At 41.1% G+C, this 27,342-nt stretch overlaps 2 long non-coding RNA genes across 5 annotated transcripts in view; both read left to right on the top strand.

The window, feature by feature from the left end:
* The window catches only part of LOC142058441 (uncharacterized), a 61,110-nt gene that overhangs the window by 25,270 nt on the left and 8,498 nt on the right, over positions 1-27,342 (top strand). The window contains exons 3-8 of one of the 4 annotated variants that reach the window (XR_012660989.1): positions 685-812; positions 2,752-2,963; positions 7,758-7,875; positions 8,347-8,613; positions 23,538-23,611; positions 26,643-26,707. This is a non-coding gene — a long non-coding RNA (uncharacterized LOC142058441). Of the gene's footprint in view, positions 1-684; positions 813-2,751; positions 2,964-7,757; positions 7,876-8,346; positions 8,614-18,556; positions 18,617-19,008; positions 19,896-23,537; positions 23,612-26,642; positions 26,708-27,342 lie in introns of those variants that run through there. The other 3 variants (XR_012660990.1, XR_012660988.1, XR_012660987.1) reach the window with 3 other exon arrangements.
* Positions 14,208-16,717, top strand: LOC142058442 (uncharacterized). Its single transcript, XR_012660991.1, has 2 exons — positions 14,208-15,720; positions 16,473-16,717. It is a non-coding gene; the product is annotated as an uncharacterized LOC142058442 (long non-coding RNA).

Below are 27,342 nucleotides of genomic sequence, written 5' to 3'. Positions count from 1 at the left end.
ATACCTGCTTAATAGTCTTTCAGACTATTGAGTCCTGATTTCGGCTTTTCATGGCTTCACTTTCCTCTGGTATTAAAAGGGACAGGGGATCTATCTTTAACTTCTGTCGCAAGATGAAGCGTGCTACAAGGGTGCTTTGAATTCCTGTGCGTACATAGAATTTCTTGCTTGACCTGCCATCGCTCCCACATACTTGACAAAGAGTTCAGTACCCTCATTCTGATTTTTACGGTTCACTGCTGTTTCATATAGACTGCTTCCCCTTCTCTCCTTGTGTTTAGACTGACCCTTTTGTTGATTTATTGTGATAGTTCTTTAAATTCCTTGTGAAAGAACAAATTATCTCCTGGCATTTCACACACAAAGCTTTTAATTATAAATAAGTTACAGAATAGAAAATCCTGCTGAAGGTAAAAAAATTAACTAGTTGTATCTTTTATAAGCAGCTTTATTTGAAAGGTAATTGGAAAGAGAAAGGGATGATTCTACAGGTGTCATAAAGGAGCTTACTCTGCCTTTTTAGTTCTCCTCTGTACCTGATTTGATGTGTCAGTGAAACTGAACTTGCCATCTTTATGGATATCCTGCATTAGATTGTTTGAGACAGATGCCTATAAAATTCTGTGTGTTGTGTAAGTCTAAAGAACATAACTCATGCTGTTCTGGAACCATTTTATTCTCTAGTTCCTTCACTATAAACCCATGTCATCCGTGGTTTCTCTGCGCGCATGCACGTGCCTTTTGATGGAGATGCAAATCTGGAGTCAAGCTCTTCCAAGGACGGAACTGAACCAAAGATGCAGCTGAAAGAGGTGAACGCTTGATGTCTAGAAGGATGAGCAGTTACATTGCATAAAAGTAATATCAACAATAATTTTGTTAGTCTTGACTTAACATGTAGGGAGTTGGGCATATTGCTGGCAACTAAATGCAATTATGAATTCCGTTTGTCCATAATTACGAAATATGGTTCAATGCTACTCACGTTGCTTCAAATTAGCTGTGCTGCAGGATATATGAGGCTTTTGCCTACTGAGACAGCATTTGAGCCCTTTTAATTGTACTTTTTAGAAACAAATGTTCTCATTGTTATTCACCAGTACTCACAGTTACCCTATGCAAATTCATGAATGGATATGAATTCATATGGCTCAGTATGATATCTGTTGTTAGATTAGCACCTGCTCTTTCTTCAGGGAAATCACAGAAATTGCATCTCTTGTGGTTTGAGATGAAATACATTTTCCTGAAAAATCTGCACATTAAGAGAAAAAGAAAAGATCCCTGCTATAACTAGTTAACAGATGCCTCGTAAAACTTTCTAGAACCTCTTTTTTTATCAGGAAATTATTCCCTAAGGAAGTTATCAGTAAGTTAAACTACGCTAATTACTTGCATGGCAAAAGGAGACTAAACATATCCCAGGAAGTCTGAGTGGAGGGTGGTGAAGTGGATGTGCTGGGCCATTGGTATCTGCAGAAGAATTTATAGAGAATTTAAGGCAGTGCCAGAATGGATCCTTCCAGGTAGAGATGGGTTGCTCTCTGCTGGCAGGGGACGCAATAGGAGAGGTGATGCATGGGTGAGTGGGATGTGCGTGTAGAATTCATGTGGTATAGGAGGGGTTCCACCCAGCATTTCTAGGTGTGTCCTCTTGTGCTGGTATTAAATCTTGCCCTGCTTGAGTGCTGCAAGCACTTTTGTGATAAATAAGAAACAGACTGCTGGTGAGATGCTGAATTTCTTACCCTGGACCAAGGTGATGCTTAGAAAACCAATTAAAAAGAATGTAAGACAGAATGACCACTCTCCTCGAGCTATGGGATAAGATCTTGGCTTTGGTACCCTTATGGTGGGCCGCAGCAAGAGCTCTCTGTGAAGGCAGTAGTGGTTTTCTGGAAGACAGAGGCTTCAGCCCCTCCAGCGTCCCCTAGGAACAGGGCAGTGGCCGGGTTCAGGGCTGGTTTCATTGTGCAGGAGGAGGTTTGGGGCTCTGTGTGTGCCTGGTGCTTCACCATCATCCAAAGCATAATTTCCTTCCTTCGTGCAAGCTTTTTGCCCAACAAAGCATAGGCTAAACCAGCCTTTATCACCAGTGATCTTATTTGAAGAGAAATATAACCCAGAAAAGAAGTGGGAGGATTGTGTTTGTGTTGTGAGCTTCAGTATGTGCAGATCAGGAGGTGCTGAGTTAGTCTCGTCTCCTGTTGCTCCTTTTTAATTTTTTTTAAAAACCGCTGGAAGCATCAACCCTACTTTTTACCTCCTCTTCTGGTGAGAAGATATTATCCACGTAAAGAACCCCACTGAAATCTGTTTGAGTACTCCTAGTTGTTTGTGTTACTTTTATTAGAACTCTTGGCTGATCTTCAGGCTTTGTTACAGCTTGGTGAAGGAACAGGACAGGCTTCACAAAGCTGTAATCATAAAATTGAGTGGGAGTGGAAAAGGGGATGGGGGGAAATAACTGCAGGTTTCTCCTGATATACCATAGGTGCTCAGCAGCTTCAGTGTCTGCATCTCAGCAATTTTCATTTCACTCTTTAAACAAATTGGGGTCTACAAATAGCAATATTTCTGCAGAGGTAAAATAGGTGGTTTATACAAAATCTTGTTTAAGTATTTCGCCTCTTTGCTGTTTATGACTGCACATGATCACTTTGTTAGATGTGATACCCTCCGAACAGTTCCTGGTCTGTGGCTTGGATGCAATTTGAGATTTAAAAACCTGTGCTTTGTTGCTTTTTACAGGTTTATCTGACAAACAGCAGGTTCTACTTCTAGGCCTGCAGGGACACGCACTGTTTTGCTGTGTAAATAAGTTAGTAGTAAATCTTACCAAAGTCCACAAACCACTGTCTGCATGGAGAACTCAAATCTTGGATCATGAAGCTCTTGGATCTCTCCTGTGCCTCAGTTTCCTCTAAACCAGGCTTGTCTACCCATGCAGCTGAGAGGTTAAGGTAAGCACTGTTTTAAAATGCTTTGAGGTTAATTTCCTGAGTTACTATAAAAATAACATGGGTAAAATGAATTATACCTAAGAGGTTCACAAAAATCTTTGTAGGCATACAAGGCAATTCATTAGAAATATTCCATTACTAGGTAATTGTTTCCGGATTTAACTTTCAAGTTAGTTTCAAATTGCTTAGACTAATTTTTTTTTAGTTTGTTTATATCCTCAGCTTACCCTATAATATTTGATACTCTGTTGTCATATTGTCATTGGAGAAAACACAGTGCAAAGGCTTGGACTACCTGTATGAGAAAAAACAGGTTTCTTCATTCTGTAATTGCTCTGAGCTTTAATCCTTCTTGCATCAGGGCTTCTTAAATATTAAAATGTAATACGAAGGAATGGCTGTGGATTCTCTGAAGTCTTTCTAGAGCTTGCAAAAGACAAAGCTTGAATTTTAAACAAAAAGTGATGCTTTTTCTGAAACCTAGCTAGAGTATCTGAGCAGGGCATCCAAAAAGTTCGTCTGTGTTGGTCCGAAGACAATGCAACTTGGTACATTTTCCGCAGTTTTTTTCTAAGTTTAACTCCCTTGTAGTTAAAACAATGTCTAATTAAAATGACCCCCTGTTTTCATTAATTATCTCTGCTTTGGATTGCTATTAGGAAAGAAATCAAAGGGAATGGGCTACTAATTCATTTTAAGTAACTTCAGGCATGAAGAAATATGGCAGAGAGCATGGAACACTTTTCTATTTAATTGTGCACTTTAGTGCGCAGGGAGAAGAATTTTCCCTATGAATGATTCATGTTCCATTTCAGGGGACAGCCTCCTGCTCCTGCAGTTCAGAATCTGAAAAAGAGTCATAGAATCATTAAGGTTGGAAAAGACATCTAGATCATCAAGTCCAACCACCAGCCCAACACCCCCAGGCCTCCTAACCCATGTCCCCAAGTGCTGTGTTTGCATGTTTTTTGACACCCCCCCAGGGACGGTGACTCCCCCACCTCTCTGGGCAGCCTGTGCCAGGGCCTGACCCCTCTGGCAGGGAAGGCATTTTCCATCACACCCAACCTAACCCTCCCCTGATGCAGCTTGAGGCCGTTCCCTCTCGTCCTGTCACTGGTGACTTGGGAGCAGAGACCAACCCCCCCCTCACTCCAGCCCCTCTCAGGCAGCTGCAGAGAGTGAGAAGGGCTCCCCTCAGCCCCCTCTTCTCCAGGCTAAACCCCCCCAGCCCCCTCAGTCGCCCCCCAGCACACTTGTGCTCCAGACCCTGCCCCAGCCCCGCTGCCCTTCTCTGGACACGCTCCAGCCCCTCAAGGCCCTTCTTGTCCCGAGGGGCCCGAACCTGAGCCCAGCATTCGAGGTGGGGCCTCCCCAGGGCCGAGCACAGGGGCCCCATCCCTGCCCGGCTCCTGCTGGCCACACCAGTGCTGACACAAGCCCGGGGGCTGGTGGCCTCCTTGGCCACCTGGGCACTGCTGGCTCATGCCCAGCCGGCTGTCAGCCAGCACCCCCAGGGCCTTCTCCGCCGGGCACTTCCCAGCCCCTCTGCCCCAGGCCTGAAGCGTTGCCTGGGGTTGGTGTGACCCAAGGGCAGGACCCGGCACTCGGCCTTGTTAAACCTCACACAACTGGCCTCGGCCCATGGATCCAGCCTGTCCAGGCCCCTCTGCAGAGCCTCCCTGCCCTCCAGCAGATCGACACTCCTGCCCAGCTCAGTGTCATCTGCAGACTCACTGAGGGTGCACTTGATCCTTTCATCCAGATTGTTGGTAAAGATATTAAACAGGACTGGGCCTAAAATTGAGCCCTGGAGAACCCCGCTTGTGGCTGACAACCAACTGGACTTAGCTCCATTCGCCACAACTCTCTGGGCTTGGCCATCCAGCCAGTTTTTTACCCAGCGAAGAGTCTACCCATCCAAGCCATGAGCTGCCAGATTCTCTAGGAGGCTGCGGGAGGCAGTGTCAGAAAGAAAACACATGTCCTTATTTTACAAGGACTTATTGCCCGATGGTGGAGGTTTGTATATGCATAGTCAAGAAAAGGATCCAGCAGGATGCCAACACTCTTGAAATAGGCTTTTGGGAGAGCACAAACACTTCTGGTGCTCTGAAACTTGCACTGTCACTGTCTTCTCTGGCCGTTTCTGCTGAACTGGGTAAATACTGCTCATTTATTTTGAAGAGGAAAATGTGTTTGTCCTGTTTAAAAAATAATCTATGTCTGTGGATGCTGGACTGATGGGCATGTTGCCTTGGACCTGCAGTAAGTCTGCAGGTTTGAGTGTGGTGTCAGACTCTATGCTACTGGGTGCTCCAGTATCTCTTTGTGTGAGCTGGGGTGCATCCTTTGCAAAAAAAAAAAATTAAATCTGTTACATGCTTAGTAATAAAATATCTATCTGGGTAATACAGTGCAAATACTGAAAGCTTATTTATAACTAAATAAGCTTCATTTTGTTATTTGCATTCATATGTTCATTCCCATTAGAATCCATGTTTTAAATTTTTAAGGAGCTGCAAATTGCTGAAGACAGTCTACTTTCAGACTTTCTTACTTTCCTGTGAAAAGCATTTGAGCTGATCTTTTTTTAATTTACCTCTCACTGTAAGGTCATCCTCTCCAGCTGCTCTGTGTTCCTGAAGCCATCTCAAGTGATACTCACAGCACTGCTGCTGTAATTTCTTAATCTTCCTCCTCCAAGAGCAAACCCTTCCTTATGAGGCTCTGGCATCCCCTTTGAACCTTTGCTGTGGGTGCCTCCTCAGGCACCCCCCACTTCTGTTTGCAGAAACTAGGTGTCATGTATGTCTTACAGCCAGCAATATCAATGTCTTACCCTAGCTGATATCCCTTCCAGCCGGCAAGGAGGCAGGGTCATGTTAAGTCAGGTATGGTAAATGGTTCTGCAGTCAAGGCTGCTGCTCTTTAAGCTCAGAGAAGCTCTGTAACAATATAAAAGTTAAACAAAGCAATTAAGAAAAGCAAAAGTCTGTCTATATTTCCTTAAGGGCTTTTCTGTTAGAAAATGTAAAGAGTTTAACATGATTTAAAAAACCCCCATGTAATTATTTTGCATGGTTTTTAACTGTACCATGGGTGTCTTTAAAAAAATAGAGGGGATAAAGTTGACTAAATTATCCCTTTTCACTTCCCATCAGGTGCTGACTCATTTCACTTGTCACCTCAGTTGCTGTGATCCTGTCACTTCAATGGCACAGTTTATGGTTGCTTTTGTGGACAGCCACTGATCATGCAGTTGAAGCACTAGGCTTTGCTACTTTTGACATTTATATTTACTCCTATTTACTCCTTTGCCACAGAGGGAAAAATCTTTCATTCCCTCTGGGTGTTTTCCCAGGTGAAAAGCAGGGTTAGCAATAGCTTGTTGCTCAGAAGCCACCTGTGAGCATAAAAATGTCCATGTTTCTGAAATGGTTGGGTGTTAATGTGTTGTGGACATAATGACTGATAAATTGAAAAATACTTAAGTTTGGTCTAGGCTTAAAAGTTCTAGTATGAAGCACTGGGAGTTAAGAAGCAACTGTGTATTTATGGCAGCAAGTGGCGGCGTATGGGTGAGAAATGATGCTGGTACTTTTAATTTGAATTAATATAACTTATACCAGCCAAATAATTGTGTATGCAAACTGGAGGGGATTTAACAGAACACCCAATAATACATCTCTTCAGTGTAGACAAACTACCATACAGCAAAATTTGTGTCACTTTTGTTTTGCTTTCTCCTGTTTTGCGTTTGCCCTGGTCCGTGACTGGCTCACTATCGTGGTGTAAAGAACAACTAAGATGCTTCAAGCTGAAAAATGCACATATTTGTGTGCACAAAATAAGATTGTTTGAGCTAGAAACTGTGTTCTACTAATTTATTGCTGGAAGACGTTTTAGTTATAGAGATACAGCAACATTAAACTTTTCTATATATTTCCTTTCTAATCTCAAGTAGCAATAAGTACGGTAATTAGCTTTCACAAAAATTAGGTATTCAAAGGAAGCTTAATTGCATAAAGTCAAGTGTATATATAAGCTGATAATTTGCTTACACAAGGCCTAAGGCAGGCAAATATTTAAATAGTTGCATTTGGCCAGAAGCCTGTGATTCTGTGGCAGAGACACAGTTAGCGGCTCAGCCACGTGCCGTTCTTCCACCTGAGCGACGGCGGTTGTGTAAAGCATTCGCAGAGAGGCTTAGATGGTGATGTGAGTAAACAATAAAGTAGAGATATTTCCTGTCGGGGATTTGGAGTCATAGCTCATTAAACTTTTTGGCATAGCACAAGTTATTCTTCTATTGTGTGAGGTGCAGGTAGTGCTTTGTTTTGGGCTGATTCATGTAGCGCGCATGGTTTATCCCAAGGTGCCTGACTGAAAATACCTAGTCAAAGCTGCAAGGTGTGCTGATGGGGCTCTTGAAGTCATTATGTAACATCACAGCTTGCTGAATTATTCTGCTTTTTTGTTTTTTCTTCATAATGTGAGTTATTGTCATTAAAAAGATTGAGGCTTTCCTGGTAAAATTGATGCACGTAGTTGGATGAGATTTAATTTTACATTTCTAAATGCAGTTATTGTGTTCTGGCTTTTATGACAAACCACCAGATATCAGATTCCTTCCTAAACTCTACTCATCTTCCCTGGAGAGGTCTAACATGTTTATCTATATTTTTGCTGTGTGTATTGTATTTCCTGACACAAAATTTAAAAAAAAACCACCCCCCATACAGTTGTCATAATGACTCCACAAGATGTGATCTGGTTCTACTGGCTTTGCAGGTTATTGGAGGATGGTGAGTGCCGATGATCTGCCTCCTGGACTGGGAACTGCTCTAAGTTTAACACGAACACACCTACAACATGCCTGCAAAGGCCGGCTGCAAGCCCTGGATCTAAGGTAGCAAGGCTATATAGTTTTCCTGTTACAAAAGTTGATCTTTTTTTTTTTGAACTCCTATAGCATCTGCAAAGGGCATCTCAGTATCTGAAGTTCTATGATCCACTACGTGTACAATGATTTAATATTTAAGTTGGGGGTGAACAATTCATTAAATATGAAACCCCTGACTCTCTAACACCTGTGATATGATTTTAAATGTCACATGGTAATATAAAGATTTTGGTGCCTTCTGCACTACAACTCGCACCTTGGCGTGAGTGTGTAGAGAGGAAGGCAGTGGGCTGTGTTTGGGAATGAAAGTTTAGCAACCAGAATTGAAGTTTTGTTCTCCTTTGTCTTAAATTGGTGATGCTCCCTCCATCAGATGATACACTAAACCAATGGATACCGCAGCAAAGAAATTAAAATGTCTGTGGATGGATATTAATTTGCTTGCACTTTGCAAGTCTGAAAATCTTCTCTTCTTAGGGTCATGTTCAAAGAGCAGGACTTAAGTCTGAGTTCTTAGTGGCACAGAAGATGGCTGACTAAACATTACCATGTTATTTAATCTCTCAAGGAATTTACTGGACAAGATTGATACAGGCAGAGAGCCCTAGGACGAGCCCATTGCCTCCAGTGACATCCTTCTAACAAGCAAGGCTATCAGTACAGAAATTTCTGCAATCGGGGATGCCTGGGCCGATTTGGTTGTATTTGGGTAATGACACACAACAGTCCCTGGAAAGCACTTTGGTAAGGTTCATTCCTTGTGCTAGTGAGATTGTAAGGTAAAAAGAAACATTTTATTGTTACATACTGTATTCCACTATTGTTTTTCAGTATTAACTCAGAGGGAACAGTCACGAGATGTTGTTAATTTTATATCAATTTTGTTTGAATTGCAAGCATTTTGAAGCAGATCGTAAACCGTTGGGTGCCTGAGTGACTTGCACGGCTGTGTCCTGCTGCACAGCTTTTCTGGGGATGGAACGCAGGTAGTGAGCCGTTATGGCAATAAACACAGCACGTGTCCGGTATGAAGGACAAACGGGGAATTTTGGGACTCAGGACCTGAGAATGGAAGAGGTTGAGAATTGGGTCAGACCAAAGGTTCTTCAAATCTGCTGGCGATAGTGGAGGGCAAAGTGTAAGGGTGGTGTGATTGCACGCTGGTATTTCCTTGGTATATTTGCCTGTTTTTCCAGCAATTCATTGCTCTGAGACTCCCTGAGCTAGAAATGGCAACTTTGCATTTATCAGCCTTCATTAAATTCTCTTCTGCTAATTTCTCTGAGTACTTTTCTGAACGATGTCCAATTTGTTATCCAGAGCAATGAGTTAGGTAGACTGAAAAATTGTATCTTTTTGGAAATATCTCAGTCACTTTAATTTTCTCTGTTACAAACTCAAAATACGTTTCCCCATATATACACGCAAACAGTAACTCCAAATTAGTATCGTAGTTCTAGCAATCAACAGAGTGGAGTGCATAACTGAAAAGTTATTTGCTTCAGGGAAAAAAATCCCTATTTAAACTACTGGGGAAAGTCTCTGTAGAGATTACAACTTTATAGAAAAGCCAGTTCCCTTGACCTGATCTGTGGAAGTCGGTGGTAATTATTGTCTTCATACAACTTTACTGTCATCTTCACAATCTATAAAGCTTGCTGGTTTTTCATCTTGCTGCCTGTCTTTACAATATTTTGCAGGTATTATTTTTAAAAAGAAAATAATCAAAGGATGACAACCTTAAAAGTAGGAATATTTTTAGGTGACCAAATTACACAGTCTTAGAAAGCCCGAAGTAGCAAATATTTAATTCTGGGGCTTGGCTTTTCCTAGGCAGTCACTGCTTGAATAGACTCTAATAGGACGTTATTGTTGAAGGAAGGAATTGTTCTAGCAGTTTTCTCTTGCCTGAGATGAAATGGGAGAAGTTCTCGTGTGTGTATAAGCTGTTGAATGAGAACAGGAAGAGGAGGGTACTACTAGTTTTGTGTAATTTCAAGTGGTGATAGAAACGGGTTTATGACGTAATAATTGGAGCAAATTCTCACCTGAGATAGCAGTGGATGACTTAAAATAAAAGGACTGTGGAACTATATCCAAAAGAAAGAAATTTGACTTTGCTTCAGACATTTTGTAACTTATTCAAATCCCACTGGACTTCATGTATTTATTGGAAGTGTCTATGCTAAGGATTGTTTTTCGTGCCCAAGGGATGAATTTGATATCCTTATCAGACGTCCTAAAATCTTCTGTTTAACAGTCGAAGTTCAGATAGACTCAGTTTACACAAATGCCAGTTTACGCTGGTTCTGGGTCACATGTAAAGGATAGGGTATCACCTTGATTTTTGATATTTAGTAATTGATTTCCAGGCTAGAGGAAGTTGTAGACCCAGACCAACAAAGTAACCTGAAAGCTGTTCTGCTGAGGGAACACTTGAGTAAGACCAAAACTGGTTGGACCTTATGAAAACCTGGCTAAAGTGTTTATGCCATGGATATCGGTTTCCATTCTCAGCTCTCATGGCATGAATGATGCTCTGCTTTATTGTATGAAGTAACCCAACACTCTTGTTTCTTCCCACTACTTCTGCTGTTTTGAAAGAGCGCCGTGTCTCCGTTGTGTGTATAATCACCAATGGGATGTTTCAGATTCTCCCACTCCTGTGGCAATTCCACCTCTGAACCCTGCCACTGTCACCTCTTCCTGGTTAAATCTAAGGTGCTTTTTTTTGTGAGTCTTTAGTAGGATGTTGATACGATGCTCCTCGATTCCCAAATGCTGAAGAACCCCAAACCTTACCAGAAGAGTTTATGCATATCTGCTATTGGCAGATCTAGTGTGGACAGGTCACTTTTTAATTCAGATGTATTATGTAACATAAAAAATCCCATCAAAAGTTATCTCTAAAATAAAAGAAAACAGCAGTAAAGCCACAAGCAGAATAACCCAGCTTTCCTAAGGAATGCTACTGCAAACAAAAGATTTAAACCTTTGGAGGGAGGTAGACGTAGCTGTATATATCTCTCTAGACAAAAGCTTTTGTTCTGACATTAGAAGCCAGTTTCTGATTATTTCAGGGTGTTGCTATTTCTGTCATATTGTTAAGTGATTAGTTAACTGACAGAAAATTGTCTACTCTATCTTCATAGTCTCATAATTTTAAATGCTTGGATGAAGCTGATTCAAACCCTTTTATCACGGCTTTTTTGCAAATTATTGAGAAAGACTAAATCCCATACGTTGCTTTGAACCAGCAGCTTTATTCTAAATTGCAGTTCTAGTTCTAGATGGAGATAGCAATGACAGTAACATCTACCGAAGAGGCAAATATGAAATCCAGCATTATTTTTGTATCCTGGATTTATACTTTATGCATAATGTAATTTAGAGCGTATATCATAACTTAAGCTGCAGAAGACACATGTGGGCTACTTAACACTTGATTGGTTTCTCTGAGATCAATTGAAAGAGGAAAATGGAACACCTAATTGCATTTTGGGTCAAGAGAGTGGCAGAATGAAGTCGACTGTACTGCTCAAGGACATAGAAACTTCGGCATCAATAATACATAACATGCAGCTATACGAATAAATCTTTTTGGTATTCAATTCGGTGGCTCCTCATCCATAGAAGATTAGTTTTGTAAACACATTCTGCAGTGGTGTGGAAATTATTACCTTTGGAGAAGTATAGTATGTTTGCTGGAGAACTGCTCGGAAGGTTCAACAGTATGCTCCTCCGTAATGCGAGACGCTCTGATCTCGGATAAATGCACCAGGGCCAGTTATCATAACTGACATACAGTAGGGTAAAATGAATACAAATTGCGAAGGAGTCCATTACTCTAATAGAGCCAGTTTGTGGATACTGTCGAATTGTGCAATAACAGGACAAAGTACCTTATTTCTTGTTCTGGTTCACGTTCATCTGCACAATAAAAAGATGGGAGTGAATTTACACTTTATTACTGTAATATTGATATAAGCTGCTAAAGCATTTTATTTGAGTTTTATTAAAGGATTCAAAGCATGTTTTCTAAGATTTTTGTAAGAAAGGATCTCTTAATGAATCACTTCTGAAGAGATAATCAATCATTTCTGAAAAATCAGTATATATAGTGGTCATATACGGTGTGGGGATGGAACTGTAATCTCTCCCAGGCACAAATAAATCATGATCAGTGCTCTTAATAAAACTGGATTGTATTTGGCAATGTCTCCTAAGATAGGGGCCTCAATTACTTATACCGCTTAATATTGGTGTTTTGCAGCAGCCGTGATGGTCTGACGGTAAATGAGGCACGGCTGCAGCGGGAGGTAACAAATGCGGAACGGCTCGTGTCACTTGTTAAAATTGTGGAGGTGCTTGTATGGGGTCAGAGCGAGGGTAGTTCTGCCCCATGGCTTGGTTGTGGCTGTGGCCAGCGGTGAAAGCTCCGGGAGCAGGTGAAGAACAAATTCCCTCATATGCTCTCTGCCTCGAAGGATTTCCAACTCGAGGACTCCCTAAGCTGGATGTGGGTTTGATAATTCAGTGTTGCTGTTAGACAGCAAAGAAATTGCCCTCCCCACGAACCTTACCTCTCTGTACTGCTTTGTTGCAGTAGGTGCTGAACCTGCACATTAACCATTGAAGTTCAAGTCACTTAAAATTAGGGATGATTGAAAAAGGTTGGCAAATGTTTGTTCTGGTAGGATTTGCCATCATCAAAACGAGGGCATTGCTCTATATTGCCTTTGATTAAATTATTCTCTGGGTGACGGGCAGCTCCTGTGCGATGCTGGTGCTGAACCTGGCTCCAGCCCTTTGGTGTCCCAATGTTTGGGACTTCCAGCACTGCCTGGATCTGATTCCTAGAAACCTTCCTGTTGTTTCCAGGCTCCCTGGCCTTGGGACAGCCCATCAGCGGGGAGACCCAAGACTCCAGCTCTGTTTTCAGAAGTGGTTTGGAAATGTACTCTTTTCCAAACCAGTTTAGAAACTGGGATTTTTCTTCTTTTCTATTAAATGCTGTAGTTCTCTCCTTGGCTCAGTTCTTGCAAGCTACAGCAACACCAGATGAGAAATCTTTTACTGGCTAAGCTGTAGTGACCAACAGACTGCCATGGGGGTGTAAAAGCAGCTGTAGGGACTTAGGCTTCAAAGCAACTGGTGTAGAACTGTAATGTAGCTTTGTAGTATAGAGGCTGCTTACTTTACTCCTTTCCTCAGTCCTTCAGAGACTCAGTCTTTTGTCTGTTGTGACCCCAGTGCTTTGTCTTCTCTTATCTGAGCACTTAATGATGAAAGCTTCAGCCCTGCTCTTCTGTCCCAAAATTCAGGGCACACCTTTTCTCATGCTGCTTATCTAGGGGATTGTAATTCCTATGTATTTATTAAATAACTTGTCTACTGAGAAGACAAATGCCTTTGGAAGATCAGAGCATTCATTATATACCGGTGCCATACACTGGTGAAAAATATAAGCTGAAATGTCAAACATCTTTAAATATATACCTTTGAACACAATGTGATAAAGAATTCCCACTGCACCGTTCTACATGACCTGACAATGCCAGGAGCACCGAAAGACCCTTCTGGAAGGGTTAGTCAGGGTAGATCTGAAGTACGTGAAAATATTTTGGTAGTATTGCAAAGCACAACAATCTGATCTGTGAATAAGAGGAAATTGAAGCGATATACCACACCAAATTATTTTTGGTTTTGACTTAGAAATATCGTAACTGTCATAAAGCAAAATTGTATTTTGATTGTAACAATATACGTTGAAATGACTGGTAGGAAAGTTAATCTTTTGAAGATTATGAAATATTTTTTTGTACTGAGGATACGCTTCTAAAGGTTTTTTTCCATCTATAATGTTTAATTTTAAGAGTGAAATGAAACTACTTATTGCACAGATATTCTGGTGAGGTGTTCCTGCGTAGGAGGAGGAGGAGGGCAGGCAGCCTGGCTGATAGCCTATCTGCACGCGCACTCCAGACGTTGGTATCTGGGGTCTCCTTGGTGTTCTCTTACCTTTGTGTCAGGGAGCGAGCGGTGGAAAAGATGAGGCTACCTCGTGTTGAGGAGTCTGGTCCGTGCACTGCTTCTACCGTAGGCTTCCTCCGCGAGCAAGTCACTTCAGCCTGTTGCCTCGGGGATGCGCCGATGGGGAAAGTCGAGTAGCACCTTTCTATAAAAGTTGTTGTTCTTTTTGAGGACAAGATGGAACGTCCCAGGAAAAGCGGAGCAGTAGGTGCAACAGCTCCTATCAGAAGCTGTCGAAACACAAAGCTTGTCCCCTCGGCAGCCCTCGCTGCTGTCTGACGCCTGGCCTGACGACAGAGGTAAACTCTGAAATATTCCGTTTTGTGCATCATTGGCCAAATCAGAATTGGCTGATTTATATTCGACATGAAAATTGGATTTCAAAGTACATTGCAAGAAGGCAGCTGGCCTAATGAGAAGATTATTCTGTCGTATCAATGCATAATGTAGCTAATGAATTAAATCTAACCACCTATGGTTAGATCTGTTCACGATGTATAAAAATGCATATGAAAATGAGATTTTTATTAAAAATATCATAACACGAATATTTTTACTTCAGCCAGAACATGTTACGTAAGTCATACAGCTGTAAGGTGAATGTTATTACACCACTGATACTTATTTTGGTATTTAGATTAAATATTATTTTCACATTTCTGTCATAAACAGGGTGGCTTTTCACAGTGCATCTATGTCAGGAATCATATGAACAATGATCCCCAATACAAGTACATTGTTCACCTCTGCAGGCAGGTGGGGAATTATGTCCTATGGATCTGAATTAATTTTAATTCTAGTATTTCCTCAGGTTTGTTACTTGAATGGAAAAAGAATTTTCTTATGTTGACATTTTATGCACAAGAAGTTTAATTTTAGTGGAACTTGTAATTTTGTTTTAATGATTCATTAAAATGTTATTTTGTTTATGGCTTGTCTTCACTTAAAAATTCTCAAATATTGCTTTATAACAATGAAGTATAATAACTTAAAACTATTCAATCTATGAATTCCCTATGGAGAAGGTAAGGTGATTGGTTAGTCACTGAGCTGTTAACAATATTTAAACATGCACTGGTGTTTTTCAACAAACATTTCCTGACGCGTTCTTTTATTGATTTATTCTTTTAAATGAAAGTTGAAGATTCCAGTGGGGCAGTGGGATTGAAATGATACAGTGGAATGAATCATTCTGAGCTATCGCACAAATGATCTTTGTATTAAAAATGGATTTATTCATTGAACCGCAACAGCTTCTTCCAAAAGCCTTTCCAATTTATCAAATTAATAAAATTGTGCCTTTTAAAAAGGGGCAATATATTAACGTTAAAAGAAAATGCATATATCAGAAGGCCAGGAAGAATCAGCAGGCTTTCTGGATGTATGTATATTTTCGTTGTAACAAACCACTGTCCCTTCTAGGCTTTTAAGATTATGGTTTGTGTGTGATTGCCCTCGTGCTATATCTAGTTCAGGGAATCTATGGAGTCCATCGCTGCCACATCTAAGCTGTTCCTCAGTAAACAGCATGCCCATATTGCTGCCTGTGTCCCCTTAACAGACACCACAGTTGTATTTATATCATGTATGTATGTGACTTGGGCTGGAGTAGTTTATTTTTTTCAATTTGCAGAGTGGAATGTATCATCCTTGCAAGAATCACAGAATCATTAAGGTTGGAAAAGACCTCTAGGATCAAGTCCAACCGCTAACCCAACAATACCATGGCTCTTAAACCATGCCCTGAAGCACTTGTAGGAAGCTCTGAACCTGTGTGATCATCATGGATGAGGGTTCCTCACTGCAGGAGGTGATGAGGTGGAGTATGGACTCGCTGCAGAGTCCCCTTTCCCCAGAAAATATAGTCAAATATTTACATGTGAATGTTGACCATCAAAAGGTTACACGGGTCAGCTCAGCAACTGATTTCTGGTTGCCCTTGTTTACCTGTGAGTATTCTGAGCCCTGAGTAAATTATGGACCAGATTGACTTGGTGACAAGGTCGTTTGGGTTTTTCAAAGCTGTACTGAGGTTTGAGGACTTATTCTCATCTCATGACTTAACTTCAAACATTGGCTCGTACTCCTGAATGTTAGAATACCTCTAATTCCACAGGAGGCTGAGAACCTCCCTCCACAGTGCAGCGCTTCTTTTGCCTTGGTATTAAAGTTGTAAATTTGAGTACGCTAAAATGTTAAAGTTTAGGTTTAGGTGTCCTGAAGTTCTCTTTGGCTTCAGTGCCAACCAGTTTGGATGTTGGCACCTCTACCTCAGGTCAGATATTTATACATTTGTGTGTGTATATGTCTATGATTATGGTGCATTTCTATTGACATTTTTATATCAAATTAGGGAAATATTGGTTCGGTCTATCAGCTTTTGTAACCTTTACCTGGCATATATCTGAGTCAATAGTAAAGGCTTCTGGAAATGATGGGGAGAGGTGTATCAAACAGGGAAGAGTCCCCAGGAAAGCTGAACGGTGGTGGCCAGCACTAGCTTTTGGCTCTGGGTTCAGTCGGTGTAACCCGTATCTGCAGGCTTGGCTCAGAGTTGACCTTCATTTCAGGTACCACCCCTTGTCTCTGGACAGTGATGGACCCGAGGGTGCCTTCTGCTCTTTCATCCTTATTCTTTGAGTGTCAGCAGTGCGATGGGATAACGGCAGCATGTCATCAAACCTCTCACTTTCTGGCTGTGTTTCAGAAGTGGTCAATTAAATGTCTTAAAAGCAATTCAGGCCATTGTGTCTTCCTGGCGAGCCATGATAACTGTCAGAGGCAGGAATTAGACTTGTCTGGATACAGAAGAACAGAAATGTTTGTATTTCAATGAGAGGTAAAACAGAATACATACGTACAGGTTGAAGCTAAAGCATGCGAACAGGGTTTGTTGTAATGAGGTGATATGTCTTATAACCACTAACAATTATATTCCCATTACTAATATACGTGGGGAGTGAAGCCAATTACACTGCAGTCGCTGTGGGGCTATGAACACGTTAACAGAGTATACCCAGGAATCGGACACGTATTTTTATACGTTGACACCTGTATTTGAGCTCTCACACTGGCATGTATCAGGAGTATTTCTTCTGAAACCAGCAGAGTTAGAGGAACTGAAAGTTGAGAGAGGAAAAACAGGCCAACTGAATTAATATATTTTTTTTGTAAGAGAATGCAGGATGAAAACTTACTTTTGCTAACAATCAGCATCTTAGTAAAATTTAATTTGCTTACAATGTATCTTGCTGGAATAAGCACTGTCATGTGGGTTCCTGATTTTTAGAAGGTATATAATCTTATTTCCCATGTGATGTATATAAATCAGTATTCATTGATTATGGTCACTGAGACCCCTTTGGGCAGGGGTATGCTGGCCCCCTCCCAGAGGTACTGTGCAATATGACCTAATATTTCTGATGCTTCCCATCTCTTGCCTGTCATCTGTGTCTTATTATGCTATTTAGCACAGGAGGTATATTTTCATTCTGTGGTTGTGAAGTTTATAGCATAATGAAGTCATGGTGCGTGACTTGAGGTGGGAATAACTTAATAATTGATGACTGCTCGACAGCTAGCCCTGTCCAGTTATGCAGTTAAATGAGAGAGCTTGTGCACACAGAGGAAATTGGTGTCCTGGAGTGCAGTGTCCTTGGTAGAACATTGGACTACCAGGTCAGAGCATGTGGCGATTTTTTTTTTTTTAAATATATAGAATATTTGCAGTGGAGAATGTCATTCCCTCACTTTGAATCTTTCTGCAGGAACCCATTGCATGAAATAGAAATGTTTGTTGTGTTTTCTAATCTTAAGTCAGTCAAGATGTTTTAAAAATTGTTTTGGATAAATTTAAAAATAATAATTTCAAGGGAAATTCAAACAATTCTTGATATTCAAACAATTATCCTCAGCCTCAGTGATGGAAGAGAGAGCCATAATATTTCAATGTGAAGAACTGTTTTCCTGGACAGTGTTCCTGCAAGCTTTTAAGAGGTGATCAAACCTATTTGTGTTGTATCTTATATATAACAGTTGGGTGGTACACTTTGTTTCTGTGTTTCACTCCACTGTGAGGAGAAAAATAATCATTGTTGCTGTCAAGGAGGTATTTCCTGGGAATTTTTTACGCCAACATGACAGTACAAACATCCATTGCCAGCTTCCCAACTGGCTCTAGTGCCTTTGGCAGGCATGTTCAAGGGGGATATTGGAGAAGATTTGGATACTTCTCTCATAATGTGCTGGGAAGCTTATTTTTTTCATTAAAATAGCTTATTTATATGCTTTATTTAGCATTATGTACTTTAGAAGACTGTTCTCGAGTTGCCTCTTGACCAGCTGAACTCTGAGAAATTCTTGTTCACCTGGACTCCAGCCCATGGGCACCTATTGTAGTGACAAGTGCTCATTCCTCTACTCCTGCAGATAAAAAGATTCATTGTATGCTTGTGATTATTCTCCTTTCTCAAAGTTGTACTCCTGAAGTCCTTCCAGGTCTTCATCTTTATGTAGTTGCATGGAGGTGGTAAATGAGCTTCACCCGGAGGATGAACGCAAGAGTTGGGGCTGAACTGTTGCATTTAAATACCAGCGTTGCCAGCGTGGCCTTCAGCAGGACATCCCCCTGTGAGAAATTATGTACTCTCCCCAGAGAGGCGTTTTGATTACTACCTGATATTAAAGAAGTGTGCATGAAAAGAGCCTTCAAAAGGTACTTCATTCCACTTAAAATTCACTTTATTGTGCGGCTTATTTCATGTGATAGTTGTTTACTGTTAAATAGCATCAGCAAAGTTTCATTTCTAATTAACCTGTATACCAAGAGATTTCTCTTTATCTCTCAGAAGATGTGTATTCAGACGATCAATTCATCTGGTCTAGTGAATGGTATGCAAGTGTGTATGCAAAACAGTCAGAGAAGCCTCTGACTCTTATTAAATTTCCAGTACAGGCCTTGGTGTTACAAGCTTTTGATCAGATGCAATCTCTTCTCAAACTCAATCTAATATCCCTAGGTGGCAGCTCTTTCTTTCCTTTTTTTTTTGCTCTTATTTTCGCAGGCAGCTCTCTCATCAATTTTCTCCCTTCTGTTTCTCCCTCCAGGAGCTCAGACACAAAGCAGTTGTGGTGCAGTTATGTTCTTAAATACAGAGCTGGAAATGCGGCGGTGCCAGACAAGGCAATTTGGTCTGTCCCGGGGCTCGGCCTGCAGCAGCTCTGTCCCTCCTGCCTCCCAGCAAGGCAAGAAAACACGCATGCACAGACTAGATGTTCTGGAGAAGCAAAGTCTTTCCACTTCCTTCCTCCCCTTCCAGAGATGTCTTCAAAACCGTGCTTTGTATCCATGTTGCCGTATATTGAGTTTAAGCGCACGGTCTCACAAAGGGGATGTGATTTTGCACGTTGCATTTTTATTCAACAGTAATCCTGCGTGTGGCCTGCTGTGGTGGTTGATCAAACTGGTGTTTGAAGGTCCTCGTGCAACTGGAGGGGCAGGCTGGGTGCCTGCCTGCCGTGGAAAGGGATTCAATCCCGAAATAAAGATGAAAAACAAGTTATCTCTTTAGGAAACTAAATGCTTCCCTGCATCTTCTCATTCTCTGTAGCTTCTTCCGTCTTAGACACACATGGTTATTTTTTTTTTAAGATTTGTTACCATGTATGACCTTAATGAAAGAAGCTCTAAATGAGCTTCTGAATTACCTTGCTTTAGCTACGGACCAAGTGAATACATAAATGTCGGAAACCAGCTGCTTTCTGGGAAGTTGCTCTTGCACCATAACCTACTTTTACATCTGAACTCTTGGAAAATTGATCTTTGAGGGCTGACTTTTCAAATGAACCTGGAAAAAGCTCATTGTCAGGGAGGGAAACTGGGCATCTGCATCCTGTTAACGGCATAGCCGGTCTGTCTGGAGAACAATTTCGGATAAAAAAGGATTTTCTGTTTCTGCTGATTTAAAATAATAAAGAATATGCTTGGTGATGAAGATTGGCCGTAAGGAGGCAATGTGTGTTTTATTAACTGTCTGGCTGTGGCGTATGGAACACATGGAGCCCGGGCTGGGCTTCGTGCACCTTGCAGCTCCCGTCGGATCTCCCGGCTCTGTGGCTGGGGGAGATGCCGCAGCTGCGGGATGCAGCTCCCTGGATGCAGGATCTCTTTTGTATTCCTTCCATCGCTTCCGTCGGTGTCTCCGGGCTCCTGCTGCTCAGACCTAGAGAATGGGAATGTGGAGCAGCAGCTGCATGCTTTAAAGCATCTGGTTAGCCTCTTGCAGGTAGATTAATAAATCTACTGGAATATATTTCTATTTCAAAAGAGCATTTTTAACTTAGTCCAGGAGGTGGAATGTTTGAAAGGCCCTGAAGGTGTTAAAGGGCCATATTCGGGTGTAATTTGGTGGCAATCAAATCCCAGTCAAAAGTTCTAACTTTCTGACTTCTTTAATTGACACTTAGAATGGGATTTCCAGCTGTCCTGGGAGATAAAGTTCCACTGAAAATCAATGGGACTCTTACACTTCTAATGACTAAAACGCCTGCAGAAATCCCATCTTAAAGGCTCTAAATTACTATCTCATTTTCAGAAGTTCTCGGCAGCTTTGACTGGGTTTTACTGCTGCTAACTACCGCTTGGGCCTTTCTAAATCTCCTCCCTTAACAACCGTAAGAGTTGCGGGAGCTGTGCTTAGGACGCCTGGAACTAGGGCACACCTTTGTGGATTTTTGAATTAAATTTTTAAAACACTTGCTGAAAAACTATAGTGTAGAGATGAAGCCTGGTATAATTCCTGCATCCCTCTTTGTCAAGTTTTCGGTTCCCTATTTGATCTACAGGATCTAGATAAATCAACATGTTTGCCTGTTTTAGCCAATATTTAATTAAATATGAAGATTACAGGTGTACTTGAACGGAAGAATGAATGCTTGATATATTTTCGTTGAGATCTGGATTTATAAGGAAATGATTTATTACTTCCAAATTAGAAGCATTAGAAAAAGTTAGTGTTTGTACTTGTGATTTCTTCAAACTGCTTATATTTGCATCTCATGTTTTTTATACAAACACCGTCCCTCTTCTGTAGAAAACTGCTCTGAGATGATGATGATGTTCTCCTGAGATTTTTTTTCCTCCTTTGACTATACCTTTTTAACTGAGTGCAATGCCTAAGGGAAAAACTGAGCTTTAATCTGTCACATTTCTAGTTCCAGTGACTGAACTCAATCTGAGGCTTGAAATGCCGTACTAAAAATAACATTTGGGGTTGCTACAGCTGTTTTCTTACGTCTGGTTTTAATTTTGGATGAATTCCATAAACTTAAGATTAGTATGTGGATTGGTATCTTTCCTTCAGGAATATTTTCTTCAATTGTTCCTTAGGTTTAGAAAGTGTGTGGAAGCCATAAGCGAGGTTCTTCCCTCCAAAAAGTTGAGATGAATACGGTGAAATAAAACTTGTGCATAAATCACTATTTATCTTCATGGCAATGAGATCACTTAGTGATCCAATCAGCACGTTCTCCTGTATTTTAAGAAAGAAGGCTGATGAGAAGGGAAACACGTTGTTATGGTAGTTGAGAAACAAGAGTATGTTGTTGAGAAGGGGTTAGAGGTGAGAATGACTTTTAGCTGTTAAACCCGTGCGTGTGTGGGAGGCCCGCTCTGTGCGTCCAGCACAGCCCTGTAGGGAGGCACTGCTCAGCCAGCCTTCACGATGCTTAAACCAAGAATATATTGAAGAAGAAAAAAATACATACAGACACTGCTGGAAAAGAACTCTCTTGCTGCTCAGCTGGAATGGCTGAGTGCGAGTAAAGAGCGTGGCTGGGACGTGGAGCTTTATTTCTTGGAAGTGAATCAGAATTGCAGAAGAGGAAGGCGAGGCTGTGTTCGGTTAGCAGGCAGAGCCCCCGGGTTAGAACGTTTGTTGTTAATCTGAGGGGGCTTTTCCCCAGCATGAGACTTGGGGCGAACTACAAACTAGAATTACTAGCGTTGGAAAAGACTTTGCAGTCAGTTTTGTCTTGACTTATGTGTGTTATTTGTAATATTGAACAGGTGTTTGACAAACAAATGAAATTAAGAAAAAGCCCTTGCTCGTTTAATTAAGAACCATATAAATAGTGGCATATATTAGTGGGGGGAAAAAAGTCATCTTTGCTTTGGGTTTCCCATAATCTGGCATAAAAATAATGTGTAATATAAATGTGTTTATACCTTAGCGTATCTTGTTAAACCATTTAAAGTTAACAAATGTTTCGCTATTTCAAAACTTTAATTAGCATTTAACAGGAAAGCAACAGTATAGCCAATTAGAGATCTAAGCAATAATACACACTCACTTCCATTTTCTAGCAATTAATTGATAACCAGTTTACTGTGGGCTAATAATTAAATGAGAAAACATTCTGAGCAAATTGAAAGCACTGATGCAAATGAGTTCTGCATTTATTCTTTTCATATTCACTGACCATGTTATCTAATCTGTCGGGAGCAGAGAAATCCTGAATTATACTAAATATACACTCAGGCTGGCTAACCAACCCTTGAAGCAGCATTAGTCACTTTCTGGAAGCTTTGCTTTCCTGAAGGAAAATCTTAAAGCAGTGCTGAAGCTGGCGAGTGCGACGCAGCTGGGACGCGGGGCGGCGCAGGGCAGCGGATCTCTGCCTCGTTGGCAGATTGTTTTCTCTCTCTTTCTTGTGCTTGAGCTAGCAAAGCTGAACAGACCCAGTGGGGATGCACGGTGCAATCAGCTGTCCCACCCATGTCTTTCCCAGGCAGAAAAGTCGCAACCACGTTGGAGAACAAAGGGGTCACCACTTCAGCTACGCTGGTGTTGGCAAGAGGCACGAGATAAATGGAAGATTTGACAAAGAAGGATGAGTTGGCAAATGTCGCTTGGTACATTCTGTATGTGAAAATTGGAGACATTTTTCTGCTCAATGTAGCAGCGATTATTGGGAATAGCTCCTCACAAACAGGAAATATCCCCATCACCCGCACTCGAAGTGTAGCCATCTCCAGTGGATGTAGGAGGAAGCCTCATTTTTGTCTTGAAGTTCATCTGTGTGTGATATCGTCCTCATCTGGACGGCCAGTAAGGTGAAATTGCCTGAGCTCTATTAAGCTTTAAACACAAGCCGTCTGTTCCAGCAACACTCCCCAAAAAACGCCGTTTCTCAATACCACTCTTACCCCTGACTATTGCAAAACTGCCGTGTCGATACGCAGGGACTAAGCCCTGACCATTTCAATTGCTTTTGCAACACAATTAAACTGTAAAACAATAAGATGATACCAGGTGTTTTATTAAAATGTCCCTTTCTCCAGCCCTCCCACCCCCAACCCCAAGATTCTCATTTGTTTATCTCATCTAAATTAAGAGGTACTGTTTGACTAGTGTGAAATCAGTATGTGGGGCATCATGGCAGTACTTGAACAAGTATTGCCCAAAAATAATAATTGGCGTTCAAATTTTAATGTATTTCTGTGTTCAAATTTTAATGTATTTTTGTGTTCAAATTTTAATGCATTGTGTTTTTTACTTGCCAGTGCAGATGGGGAGATTATGGAGAATTAAGAATGTAAACTAAGACTTGTATCCTCCTACTTCCCATCTAAACAGAGTCTTGGGAATGGAGCAGGTGAGGACGAGCCCTGGGAGCGCCCGTAGAGCGATGCTGACCTGCGACATTGCCTGTGAGCGAAGGTCACCCCATTTCCCCCATCAGCTCCCTTCTCCTCGGGGTGAGCACCCTCTTTGATGGCTGCTTTATTCCCAGAGAATCCACCCACTGTTCGTTTCATGGGCTCTCTTGATTACTATAAATATAATTTCCCTAGAGCTTTTTTTTCACCTCTAGACAAGATAAGTAAGATTTTATAGTATTTAGGTTTTCTTTTCCTCTGGACTGTCACATGCCTTAGTATTGGGGGCTGCAGAGTTGTTATGCTTAGAAATAAAGGTAAATCAGAGCTCTTCCTTACAAATTTTCACTCATTCCCACCAGCTGTTGCGATCACAAATATTATCATATTATGTGTGCAGAGCTATAATTTGAAATAATAAGTAGTGCCTAATTTTATTGGTATTTACTACACAGACATAAATAGAGCTAAAACTAACTGCGAAATAAAATAAAATAGCATTTAAATTTCATGTAGATGTCAGTGCTGACTTGAATTTGTTTTGGTCTGGTTAAGTATTGCACATAACTTTTCATCAAAATATATATTTAACAAAAACCGTCAATGATGTAGTGATTACAAGAAAAATAATGACAAATATAAAGGCTATTAAATATCATATAAGTATATCCAGTCGCTAAAACAGTTGTTATTTGTAGTATGTGAAAACAGTACAAATCTGATAAAACCGTCATGAATATATCAAGTAAAATATTTTTTACGGGCAGACTGGAAGTTCTGAAATTTGGCAAAATGATTGTTTGCCATAACGATGACGAAGCAAGTTATTCCAGAAATATAGCTCTTCACTATTTGTGGAGTTTCTGGACATTTCTTGCATTTATTTATATGATATAACTCATTTATTCATGATTTATCCAGACGATCCTTCAAAACTCTTCATTCTGTGGAACGAAAGGGTGTTACAACATTGAACTGTGCAGTGGTGAATTCCCCGAGAAATTACTTGTATTGAATTAATTTATGGGTGCGATAACATTTGAATGTTTTTTTTTTTCCTTTTTTTGTGTTGAACTTGCTAATTTCTCCTGGAGGTATAACTAAGATTTGTGACAGTCGTAGACAATACAGTGTTTTCACTATCAAAATATGTCCTCCAAATTATTCTAGGGAGCAACTGGGACAACTTGTTAATGAGATGATGTCTGGAATGGCTCCTAATATTAGGTTAGCACCTTAGACCATAGAAATTTTTTTTATTCCTTGTTGTTAATAACTTATTATTCCCCCATTATCACTGCTATTATTTATTAATGGCTGTTCTATTGCTTCAGTCATGCTCATTATCTGATTTTGCATTAACAATGTCAGCCTGTCAACTGCGTCCCACGCTACCACATCGTCACCATGGCTATCTGGAGCGCAGCCTTCCAGGGCAAAGACATCTAGAGGTTACTTTGCAAGTGAGCACAAAATACCTACTTTGATGCTCATAACTTCTGGATCGTGCTATTTCATAGGAGGCCTGGTTTGATCTACTGCTGCAAAGTTGTAGTTGCTCGTAAAAATCCAGCCAGCTGTCGGACCCTTAGAATCCCACAGAACCACCTTTGTATCCTCCAGAGTTTCATCTGGTCCTGTGTGAAACCAAGGACAGTAAGGCCTTTTTTTAAAGGCTCCTGTTAAGAAGAAGATACCCCAAGTGTCCTGGAGTGTCAGCACTTGGCAACCTGAAGCTGCTGACGGAGACCTCCTTATGATGGAGCCACCAGTCTATCCGGAGTCCCAACTCTTGAGTGCAAGAAGTAACTGGCTCCTACCTTTCCTGGATCATCTTCTGCAAAAGTCTCCGCATGAAGGAAGCAATGACGTTTTGCTGGCAGACATGGAAATTCAGAAAAAAGAACCCCTCCAGCTGGGCAATATGAAGGCTAGGGTTTAAGTTTAGCAAGAGGACTTTCATTTGGAATTTTTGAACCTGCAGAAAACCCCAATAACTTTAAGGAAAAATAATGTGGAGAACCACATATATGGCAGGTAGATTTGCAGGCTGCCAACTTAATCAGCCAGCTCAGTCAGCGGGAGGATAATATGATAATATTCTCTGGATGCTGGGCACGTCATGGTAAACTCTTTGGTGAACTGGCTGCTTTACGTACGATGTTTGATCATTAGAACATTGAGCTCTGAGCCCTCAGTTCAAGTGAATTACAGCACCTCACTGTCAATGACAAAGACCTAGAAAATGTTCATATTTTATGTCTCATAGAGATACCGCGTCTTAAAAATGTACCAACTAGAGCAGTTATTAGACGATCAGCATAGCTTAAGAGTCCTCATTTTTTTCTGGTGGGGACAAGGAGTGTGTTTTGAACACCAAGTGTTTATAATTAACATGTGTTCTGATCAAATGGCCTTTTTACACTCCTAAATGCAACCAAATTTAAGCAAAAGCCCCTTTAGCGTGATAAAGTTTCCTATATCCTTTTTCCTATTCCATTGCTGAAACTTCTAGAACATGCGATGTTCTTTCAGAGAAATATCTAAGGAACCTTTCCCTTGCTGCATTCTGTGGCATCGGACTCTTGCTGTGTGCGCTTCGTCCCAAGCTCCTCCGGCCTCTCCAGGCTGCTCCCGCTCCTTCTCTACCCTCCCCATCTCCTGAGAGCTGCTGCTTTAGCGTGTTAATGCAAGGCTGCCTTTTAGATGCCATTTCAAGTGTCCCTCACTGCTCTATGGGTTCAAAGGTTTGGTATTTTCCTCATTGGTCACTCCCTTGTTCTATTTGACTGTTATAACTTTATCTCTCCTTTTTTTGCTGCATTCAAACCCTGTGAAGACCAATATGTGGCTGTAAACTGAGAACAGCAACACACTACCTGATGTTTGCAATCAATATTCGTGCATGGGTTTCTTTTCAGTGGGTCAGTGGGTAACCCAGATTTTTTCCCCTTTATAATAAACTTAGATTTTTTTTTTTTACATTCTCTGAAAATATTGATTAACCTTCTTGTTTGTGAGGCTATGACTGTAAAAAAAATTATTTTTTAAATTTCTCTGCATTTTCCTGGATCATGGCAAGACTGGAAGCCAACACTGAAAGAAACCTTGCTTATATCAGAGTTGATACAGAGATCTACATACTAGGTATGAAGCTACTTTGTATGTTTGCATCTGTTTTGTTTTTCATCGCTAATCAAATGTTTGATCAGATTCTGCACTGCGCTGCGTATTGTTCCAGGGATGTACGTGTTCATAGGAATTTTTACATGAATGCTTTTATGAATTTGTCACTTCAAGTTGAAAGAATGAAGCAGACTTGCCCCAGCCACAGGAGGGCTCATGGGAGGTTGGGTGTTGCTCAGGTTGCAGAGTCGCTCCTGTTGTACGCTGGGATTGCCTTCCCTGGTCACTCCAGTGTTTCTCACCACTTGCCAGGATTTCTTCTTCTCTTCTTCCAGCAGGGTGCATTGCTGTAGTGCTGTTCAGTTTTTCTCGAGCTAACCCTGCTTTTCTTGTTTTGTTCTGTGCATAGTTGTTGATGTTGTTTTTTTTTTTTTAAATGGATTGCTTTCAGTGAAATCATTACCCGACATATAAAGAACAGACGGATTGTCCTTTCCGTAAGATATGCAAAGCATAATCTCCAGCTGAGATGTGATTAGCAAAAGCTTCTGCTGTCTCAGACAAAAAGAGCCTCTTTCATTTCACCTGTGGGATACATTCCTTACAGTGCATTACTCGGCTGTGCAAAGCCGGGTCCGGGGAGACGGAGCGGAGCA

This window comes from Phalacrocorax aristotelis, chromosome 6, assembly GCF_949628215.1.
Source record: "Phalacrocorax aristotelis chromosome 6, bGulAri2.1, whole genome shotgun sequence".
Lineage (NCBI taxonomy): Eukaryota > Metazoa > Chordata > Aves > Suliformes > Phalacrocoracidae > Phalacrocorax > Phalacrocorax aristotelis.
Note: the sequence above shows the minus strand (reverse complement) of the source record. Positions and strands in the feature narration are given on the sequence as shown.